Raw genomic sequence first — 9,962 nt, forward strand, 5'->3', positions numbered from 1 at the left:
ATCAGAGTAAGAGCTCACAGCGCTGAGAAATCTGAAAGAAATCAGAGTAAGAGTTCACAGCACTGAGAAATCTGAAAGAAATCAGAGAAAGAGCTCACAGCACTGAGAAATCTGAAAGAAATCCGAGGAAGAGCTCAAAGCACTGAGAAATCTGAAAGAAATCAGAGTAAGAGCTCACAGCACTGAGAAATCTGAAAGAAATCCGAGGAAGAGTTCACAGCACTGAGAAATCTGAAAGAAATCAGAGTAAGAGTTCACAGCACTGAGAAATCTGAAAGAAATCAGAGTAAGAGCTCACAGCGCTGAGAAATCTGAAAGAAATCAGAGTAAGAGCTCACAGCGCTGAGAAATCTGAAAGAAATCAGAGGAAGAGTTTAGAGCACTGAGAAATCTGAAAGACATCAGAGGAAGAAATTACAGCACTGAGAAATCTGAAAGACATCAGAGGAAGAGCTCACAGCACTGACAAATCTGAAAGAAATCAGAGTAAGAGTTCACAGCACTGAGAAATCTGAAAGAAATCAGAGTAAGAGCTCACAGCGCTGAGAAATCTGAAAGAAATCAGAGTAAGAGTTCAAAGCGCTGAGAAATCTGAAAGAAATCAGAGTAAGAGCTCACAGCAATGAGAAATCTGAAAGAAATCAGAGGAAGAGTTCACAGCACTGATAAATCTGAAAGAAATCAGAGTAAGAGTTCACAGCGCTGAGAAATCTGAAAGAAATCAGAGTAAGAGTTCACAGCGCTGAGAAATCTGAAAGAAATCAGAGGAAGAGCTCACAGCGCTGAGAAATCTGAAAGAAATCAGAGTAAGAGCTCACAGCACTGAGAAATCTGAAAGAAATCAGAGTAAGAGCTCACAGCACTGAGAAATCTGAAAGAAATCAGAGTAAGAGTTCACAGCACTGAGAAATCTGAAAGAAATCAGAGTAAGAGTTCACAGCACTGAGAAATCTGAAAGAAATCAGAGTAAGAGTTCACAGCACTGAGAAATCTGAAAGAAATCAGAGTAAGAGTTCACAGCACTGAGAAATCTGAAAGAAATCAGAGTAAGAGTTCACAGCACTGAGAAATCTGAAAGAAATCAGAGTAAGAGTTCACAGCACTGAGAAATCTGAAAGAAATCAGAGTAAGAGCTCACAGCGCTGAGAAATGTGAAAGAAATCAGAGTAAGAGTTCACAGCGCTGAGAAATGTGAAAGAAATCAGAGTAAGAGCTCACAGCGCTGAGAAATCTGAAAGAAATCAGAGTAAGAGCTCACAGCGCTGAGAAATCTGAAAGAAATCAGAGTAAGAGCTCACAGCACTGAGAAATCTGAAAGAAATCAGAGTAAGAGTTCACAGCACTGAGAAATCTGAAAGAAATCAGAGTAAGAGTTCACAGCACTGAGAAATCTGAAAGAAATCAGAGTAAGAGTTCACAGCACTGAGAAATCTGAAAGAAATCAGAGTAAGAGCTCACAGCACTGAGAAATCTGAAAGAAATCAGAGTAAGAGTTCACAGCACTGAGAAATCTGAAAGAAATCAGAGGAAGAGCTCACAGCACTGAGAAATCTGAAAGAAATCCGAGTAAGAGCTCACAGCGCTGAGAAATCTGAAAGAAATCCGAGTAAGAGCTCACAACGCTGAGAAATCTGAAAGAAATCAGAGTAAGAGTTCACAGCGCTGAGAAATCTGAAAGAAATCAGAGTAAGAGCTCACAGCGCTGAGAAATCTGAAAGAAATCAGAGTAAGAGTTCACAGCGCTGAGAAATCTGAAAGAAATCAGAGTAAGAGCTCACAGCACTGAGAAATCTGAAAGAAATCAGAGTAAGAGCTCACAGCGCTGAGAAATCTGAAAGAAATCAGAGGAAGAGCTCACAGCACTGAGAAATCTGAAAAAAATTAGAGTAAGAGCTCACAGCACTGAGAAATCTGAAAGAAATCAGAGTAAGAGCTCACAGCGCTGAGAAATCTGAAAGAAATCAGAGTAAGAGTTCACAGCACTGAGAAATCTGAAAGAAATCAGAGTAAGAGCTCACAGCGCTGAAAAATCTGAAAGAAATCAGAGTAATAGTTCACAGCCCTGAGAAATCTGAAAGAAATCAGAGTAAGAGCTCACAGCACTGAGAAATCTGAAAGAAATCAGAGTAAGAGCTCACAGCGCTGAGAAATCTGAAAGAAATCAGAGGAAGACTTCACAGCACTGACAAATCTGAAAGAAATCAGAGTAAGAGTTCACAGCACTGAGAAATCTGAAAGAAATCAGAGTAAGAGCTCACAGCACTGACAAATCTGAAAGAAATCAGAGTAAGAATTCACAGCACTGACAAATCTGAAAGAAATCAGAGTAAGAGTTCACAGCACTGAGAAATCTGAAAGAAATCAGAGTAAGAGCTCACAGCGCTGAGAAATCTGAAAGAAATCAGAGGAAGAGTTTAGAGCACTGAGAAATCTGAAAGACATCAGAGGAAGAAATTACAGCACTGAGAAATCTGAAAGACATCAGAGGAAGAGCTCACAGCACTGACAAATCTGAAAGAAATCAGAGTAAGAGTTCACAGCACTGAGAAATCTGAAAGAAATCAGTGTAAGAGTTCAAAGCACTGAGAAATCTGAAAGAAATCAGAGTAAGAGCTCACAGCGCTGAAAAATCTGAAAGAAATCAGAGTAATAGTTCACAGCCCTGAGAAATCTGAAAGAAATCAGAGTAAGAGCTCACAGCACTGAGAAATCTGAAAGAAATCAGAGTAAGAGCTCACAGCGCTGAGAAATCTGAAAGAAATCAGAGGAAGACTTCACAGCACTGACAAATCTGAAAGAAATCAGAGTAAGAGTTCACAGCACTGAGAAATCTGAAAGAAATCAGAGTAAGAGCTCACAGCACTGACAAATCTGAAAGAAATCAGAGTAAGAATTCACAGCACTGACAAATCTGAAAGAAATCAGAGTAAGAGTTCACAGCACTGAGAAATCTGAAAGAAATCAGAGTAAGAGCTCACAGCGCTGAGAAATCTGAAAGAAATCAGAGGAAGAGTTTAGAGCACTGAGAAATCTGAAAGACATCAGAGGAAGAAATTACAGCACTGAGAAATCTGAAAGACATCAGAGGAAGAGCTCACAGCACTGACAAATCTGAAAGAAATCAGAGTAAGAGTTCACAGCACTGAGAAATCTGAAAGAAATCAGTGTAAGAGTTCAAAGCACTGAGAAATCTGAAAGAAATCAGAGTAAGAGCTCACAGCACTGAGAAATCTGAAAGAAATCAGAGTAAGAGTTCACAGCGCTGAGAAATCTGAAAGAAATCAGAGTAAGAGCTCACAGCACTGAGAAATCTGAAAGAAATCAGAGTAAGAGTTCACAGCGCTGAGAAATCTGAAAGAAATCAGGGAAAGAGTCGACAGCGCTGAGAAATCTGAAAGAAATCAGAGTAAGAGTTCACAGCACTGAGAAATCTGAAAGAAATCAGAGTAAGAGTTCACAGCGCTGAGAAATCTGAAAGAAATCAGAGAAAGAGTCGACAGCGCTGAGAAATCTGAAAGAAATCAGAGTAAGAGTTCACAGCGCTGAGAAATCTGAAAGAAATCAGAGTAAGAGTCACAGCGCTGAGAAATCTGAAAGAAATCCGAGGAAGAGCTCACAGCACTGAGAAATCTGAAAGAAATCCGAGGAAGAGCTCAAAGCACTGAGAAATCTGAAAGAAATCAGAGTAAGAGTTCACAGCACTGAGAAATCTGAAAGAAATCAGAGTAAGAGTTCACAGCACTGAGAAATCTGAAAGAAATCAGAGTAAGAGCTCAAAGCACTGAGAAATCTGAAAGAAATCAGAGTAAGAGCTCACAGCACTGAGAAACCTGAAAGAAATCAGAGTAAGAGTTCACAGCACTGAGAAATCTGAAAGAAATCAGAGTAAGAGTTCACAGCACTGAGAAATCTGAAAGAAATCAGAGGAAGAGCTCACAGCACTGAGAAATCTGAAAGAAATCAGAGGAAGAGCTCACAGCACTGAGAAATCTGAAAGAAATCAGAGTAAGAGCTCACAGCGCTGAGAAATCTGAAAGAAATCAGAGTAAGAGCTCACAGCACTGAGAAATCTGAAAAAAATCAGAGTAAGAGCTCACAGCACTGAGAAATCTGAAAGAAATCAGAGTAAGAGCTCACAGCGCTGAGAAATCTGAAAGAAATCAGAGTAAGAGTTCACAGCACTGAGAAATCTGAAAGAAATCAGAGTAAGAGCTCACAGCGCTGAAAAATCTGAAAGAAATCAGAGTAATAGTTCACAGCCCTGAGAAATCTGAAAGAAATCAGAGTAAGAGCTCACAGCACTGAGAAATCTGAAAGAAATCAGAGTAAGAGCTCACAGCGCTGAGAAATCTGAAAGAAATCAGAGGAAGACTTCACAGCACTGACAAATCTGAAAGAAATCAGAGTAAGAGTTCACAGCACTGAGAAATCTGAAAGAAATCAGAGTAAGAGCTCACAGCACTGACAAATCTGAAAGAAATCAGAGTAAGAATTCACAGCACTGACAAATCTGAAAGAAATCAGAGTAAGAGTTCACAGCACTGAGAAATCTGAAAGAAATCAGAGTAAGAGCTCACAGCGCTGAGAAATCTGAAAGAAATCAGAGGAAGAGTTTAGAGCACTGAGAAATCTGAAAGACATCAGAGGAAGAAATTACAGCACTGAGAAATCTGAAAGACATCAGAGGAAGAGTTCACAGCACTGAGAAATCTGAAAGAAATCAGAGTAAGAGTTCACAGCGCTGAGAAATCTGAAAGAAATCAGAGAAAGAGTCGACAGCGCTGAGAAATCTGAAAGAAATCAGAGTAAGAGTTCACAGCGCTGAGAAATCTGAAAGAAATCAGAGTAAGAGTCACAGCGCTGAGAAATCTGAAAGAAATCCGAGGAAGAGCTCACAGCACTGAGAAATCTGAAAGAAATCCGAGGAAGAGCTCAAAGCACTGAGAAATCTGAAAGAAATCAGAGTAAGAGTTCACAGCACTGAGAAATCTGAAAGAAATCAGAGTAAGAGCTCACAGCACTGAGAAATCTGAAAGAAATCCGAGGAAGAGCTCAAAGCACTGAGAAATCTGAAAGAAATCAGAGTAAGAGCTCACAGCACTGAGAAACCTGAAAGAAATCAGAGTAAGAGTTCACAGCACTGAGAAATCTGAAAGAAATCCGAGGAAGAGCTCACAGCACTGAGAAATCTGAAAGAAATCAGAGGAAGAGCTCACAGCACTGAGAAATCTGAAAGAAATCAGAGTAAGAGCTCACAGCGCTGAGAAATCTGAAAGAAATCAGAGTAAGAGCTCACAGCACTGAGAAATCTGAAAAAAATCAGAGTAAGAGCTCACAGCACTGAGAAATCTGAAAGAAATCAGAGTAAGAGCTCACAGCGCTGAGAAATCTGAAAGAAATCAGAGTAAGAGTTCACAGCACTGAGAAATCTGAAAGAAATCAGAGTAAGAGCTCACAGCGCTGAAAAATCTGAAAGAAATCAGAGTAATAGTTCACAGCCCTGAGAAATCTGAAAGAAATCAGAGTAAGAGCTCACAGCACTGAGAAATCTGAAAGAAATCAGAGTAAGAGCTCACAGCGCTGAGAAATCTGAAAGAAATCAGAGGAAGACTTCACAGCACTGACAAATCTGAAAGAAATCAGAGTAAGAGTTCACAGCACTGAGAAATCTGAAAGAAATCAGAGTAAGAGCTCACAGCACTGACAAATCTGAAAGAAATCAGAGTAAGAATTCACAGCACTGACAAATCTGAAAGAAATCAGAGTAAGAGTTCACAGCACTGAGAAATCTGAAAGAAATCAGAGTAAGAGCTCACAGCGCTGAGAAATCTGAAAGAAATCAGAGGAAGAGTTTAGAGCACTGAGAAATCTGAAAGACATCAGAGGAAGAAATTACAGCACTGAGAAATCTGAAAGACATCAGAGGAAGAGCTCACAGCACTGACAAATCTGAAAGAAATCAGAGTAAGAGTTCACAGCACTGAGAAATCTGAAAGAAATCAGTGTAAGAGTTCAAAGCACTGAGAAATCTGAAAGAAATCAGAGTAAGAGCTCACAGCACTGAGAAATCTGAAAGAAATCAGAGTAAGAGTTCACAGCGCTGAGAAATCTGAAAGAAATCAGAGTAAGAGCTCACAGCACTGAGAAATCTGAAAGAAATCAGAGTAAGAGCTCACAGCACTGAGAAATCTGAAAGAAATCAGAGTAAGAGTTCACAGCACTGAGAAATCTGAAAGAAATCAGAGTAAGAGTTCACAGCACAGAGAAATCTGAAAGAAATCAGAGTAAGAGTTCACAGCACTGAGAAATCTGAAAGAAATCAGAGTAAGAGTTCACAGCACTGAGAAATCTGAAAGAAATCAGAGTAAGAGTTCACAGCACTGAGAAATCTGAAAGAAATCAGAGTAAGAGTTCACAGCGCTGAGAAATCTGAAAGAAATCAGAGTAAGAGTTCACAGCACTGAGAAATCTGAAAGAAATCAGAGTAAGAGTTCACAGCGCTGAGAAATCTGAAAGAAATCAGAGTAAGACCTCACAGTGCTGAGAAATCTAAAAGAAATCAGAGTAAGAGCTCACAGCACTGAGAAATCTGAAAGAAATCAGAGTAAGAGTTCACAGCACTGAGAAATCTGAAAGAAATCAGAGTAAGAGTTCACAGCGCTGAGAAATCTGAAAGAAATCAGAGTAAGAGTTCACAGCACTGAGAAATCTGAAAGAAATCAGAGTAAGAGTTCACAGCGCTGAGAAATCTGAAAGAAATCAGAGTAAGACCTCACAGTGCTGAGAAATCTAAAAGAAATCAGAGTAAGAGCTCACAGCACTGAGAAATCTGAAAGAAATCAGAGTAAGAGTTCACAGCACTGAGAAATCTGAAAGAAATCAGAGGAAGAGCTCACAGCGCTGAGAAATCTGAAAGAAATCAGAGTAAGAATTCACAGCACTGAGAAATCTGAAAGAAATCAGAGTAAGAGTTCACAGCACTGAGAAATCTGAAAGAAATCAGAGTAAGAGTTCACAGCACTGAGAAATCTGAAAGAAATCAGAGTAAGAGCTCACAGCACTGAGAAATGTGAAAGAAATCAGAGTAAGAGTTCACAGCACTGAGAAATCTGAAAGAAATCAGAGTAAGAGTTCACAGCGCTGAGAAATCTGAAAGAAATCAGAGTAAGAGTTCACAGCACTGAGAAATCTGAAAGAAATCAGAGTAAGAGTTCACAGCGCTGAGAAATCTGAAAGAAATCAGAGTAAGACCTCACAGTGCTGAGAAATCTAAAAGAAATCAGAGTAAGAGCTCACAGCACTGAGAAATCTGAAAGAAATCAGAGTAAGAGTTCACAGCACTGAGAAATCTGAAAGAAATCAGAGTAAGAGTTCACAGCGCTGAGAAATCTGAAAGAAATCAGAGTAAGAGTTCACAGCACTGAGAAATCTGAAAGAAATCAGAGTAAGAGTTCACAGCGCTGAGAAATCTGAAAGAAATCAGAGTAAGACCTCACAGTGCTGAGAAATCTAAAAGAAATCAGAGTAAGAGCTCACAGCACTGAGAAATCTGAAAGAAATCAGAGTAAGAGTTCACAGCACTGAGAAATCTGAAAGAAATCAGAGGAAGAGCTCACAGCGCTGAGAAATCTGAAAGAAATCAGAGTAAGAATTCACAGCACTGAGAAATCTGAAAGAAATCAGAGTAAGAGTTCACAGCACTGAGAAATCTGAAAGAAATCAGAGTAAGAGTTCACAGCACTGAGAAATCTGAAAGAAATCAGAGTAAGAGCTCACAGCACTGAGAAATGTGAAAGAAATCAGAGGAAGAGTTCACAGCACTGAGAAATCTGAAAGAAATCAGAGGAAGAGCTCACAGCGCTGAGAAATCTGAAAGAAATCAGAGTAAGAATTCACAGCACTGAGAAATCTGAAAGAAATCAGAGTAAGAGTTCATAGCCCTGAGAAACCTGAAAGAAATCAGAGTAAGAGCTCACAGCACTGAGAAATGTGAAAGAAATCAGAGTAAGAGTTCACAACACTGAGAAATGTGAAAGAAATCAGAGTAAGAGTTCACAGCACTGAGAAATCTGAAAGAAATCAGAGTAAGAGTTCACAGTGCTGAGAAATCTGAAAGAAATCAGAATAAGAGTTCACAGCACTGAGAAATCTGAAAGAAATCAGAGTAAGAGCTCACAGCGCTGAGAAATCTGAAAGAAATCAGAGTAAGAGTTCACAGTGCTGAGAAATCTGAAAGAAATCAGAATAAGAGTTCACAGCACTGAGAAATCAGAAAGAAATCAGAAGAAGAGTTCACAGCACTGAGAAATCTGAAAGAAATCAGAGGAAAAGTTCACAGCACTGCACCCTGGAGAAGGCAACATTCCTCCTTGGTGAACTTTTCATTGCAGGTTTTCATTGCGGTTGTTGCTGCTAAATGTGGCTCAGCCATTTATTAAGTGAGTTTAGGGGGGAAATCACTTTTCCACATGGATGGGTGATAGAGGTGTTTCCTTCAATAAATGAAACAATCATTCAAAAGCTGTGTTTTGTGTTTCCCCCTGTTCTCATTCATTTTGTATGAAGGTCTGGAGCCATTCTGTGTGACAAATATGCAAATTAGAGGAGATAAAATTCTTTTTCAGGGTGCTACAGTCATAAAACAGAGAACAATCACAGGAAGCTGGGCCGCATAGTGGTGCCGAAGTGGCTTTTGTATTTTGCTTTCCGTGAAATCATTCATCTGCTGTGAAACAAGCTCCTCACGTCACGGTTACACACGTGTGGTATCCGTCACGTCAACATGTGTACACAGGCTTGTGGATGATTATCAGCTTAGGCTCTCTGTAGTGCAATTCAGCCAGCTTATCTGTCCACAGTGTCCGTCTCAGTCATTTTTCTAGAGATACAATGTTCTCTGCGTGAAAAGTACCGAAATGAAAACAAACAAAAATAACCCAATGTTCACTCCCAATTTACATGAAAATCAGCAACCTATCCACATAGCCAGCTTGTAGCTATATCACATGACGGTAGAATTAGAGCGATACAGCCTGTAGCAGAATAAATAAATCAATAACTACAGCCACAAGCACTTTAGCTTGTCTGCAGTAAGTATGACAGCCATTCGTAATGCATTCATTTTCAATTTGGTCATCTTATCTGTCCAAATGGACCAAGCTAGAGTTAGCTGACCTTAGTGTTGCTCCAACAATGACTGAAATAGCTCACGCTGATAGTCCCACCTTCCATATGTTGGTCTCTAAGTGGTGTTATTTATGAATGTCTATGCTACCATTTGATATTACCATATTTTACAGCGTTATTCTGATTTTTCTTGGGGCGTAGTTGGAAGGCAGTACTCACCCACAGTACGCACCCTCAGTCTACTTTGCAGAGAGTTACCCATGATTCCTTTATCAACACTAGGCTGCATTTTGCTGACTAATCAGTAGGGGGAGGCCCATTAGCAGGTATTTCACTAAATAACTATTAAGTGCAGCATTTTACACTGTTAAACATGCCACTGTCCGAATAAGGCTAAACACTCTGCATCCTGATTTTGTTCTGTAAGCCCACCTTTCAAACTGCTATCACTATAGATGTCATAGTTAAGTAAGTGCTTTCCATGATAAGAAATAATATAACTAATATGTGTCATATAGGCCTTGCAATGGACTGGCGACCTGTCCAGGGTGTATCCTGCCTTCCGCCCGATGACCGCTGGGATAGGTTACAGCAACACCCCCACAACACCCCACTCCACCCTCGAGGAGAAACGGCTAAGAAAATGTGTGTGTGTGTGTGTGTGTGTATATATATATATATATATACATATATATATATATATATATATATATATATATATATATATATATATATATATAAATAAATGTGTTACATAATATATGATAACTGTTTCTAGAGACAAGCCATTGCTCTATTCATAGCGCACTACATGGACAAAAGTATGTGGACAGTTG

The sequence above is a fragment of the Pygocentrus nattereri genome, chromosome 11, assembly GCF_015220715.1.
Source record: "Pygocentrus nattereri isolate fPygNat1 chromosome 11, fPygNat1.pri, whole genome shotgun sequence".
In the NCBI taxonomy this organism is placed as follows: domain Eukaryota; kingdom Metazoa; phylum Chordata; class Actinopteri; order Characiformes; family Serrasalmidae; genus Pygocentrus; species Pygocentrus nattereri.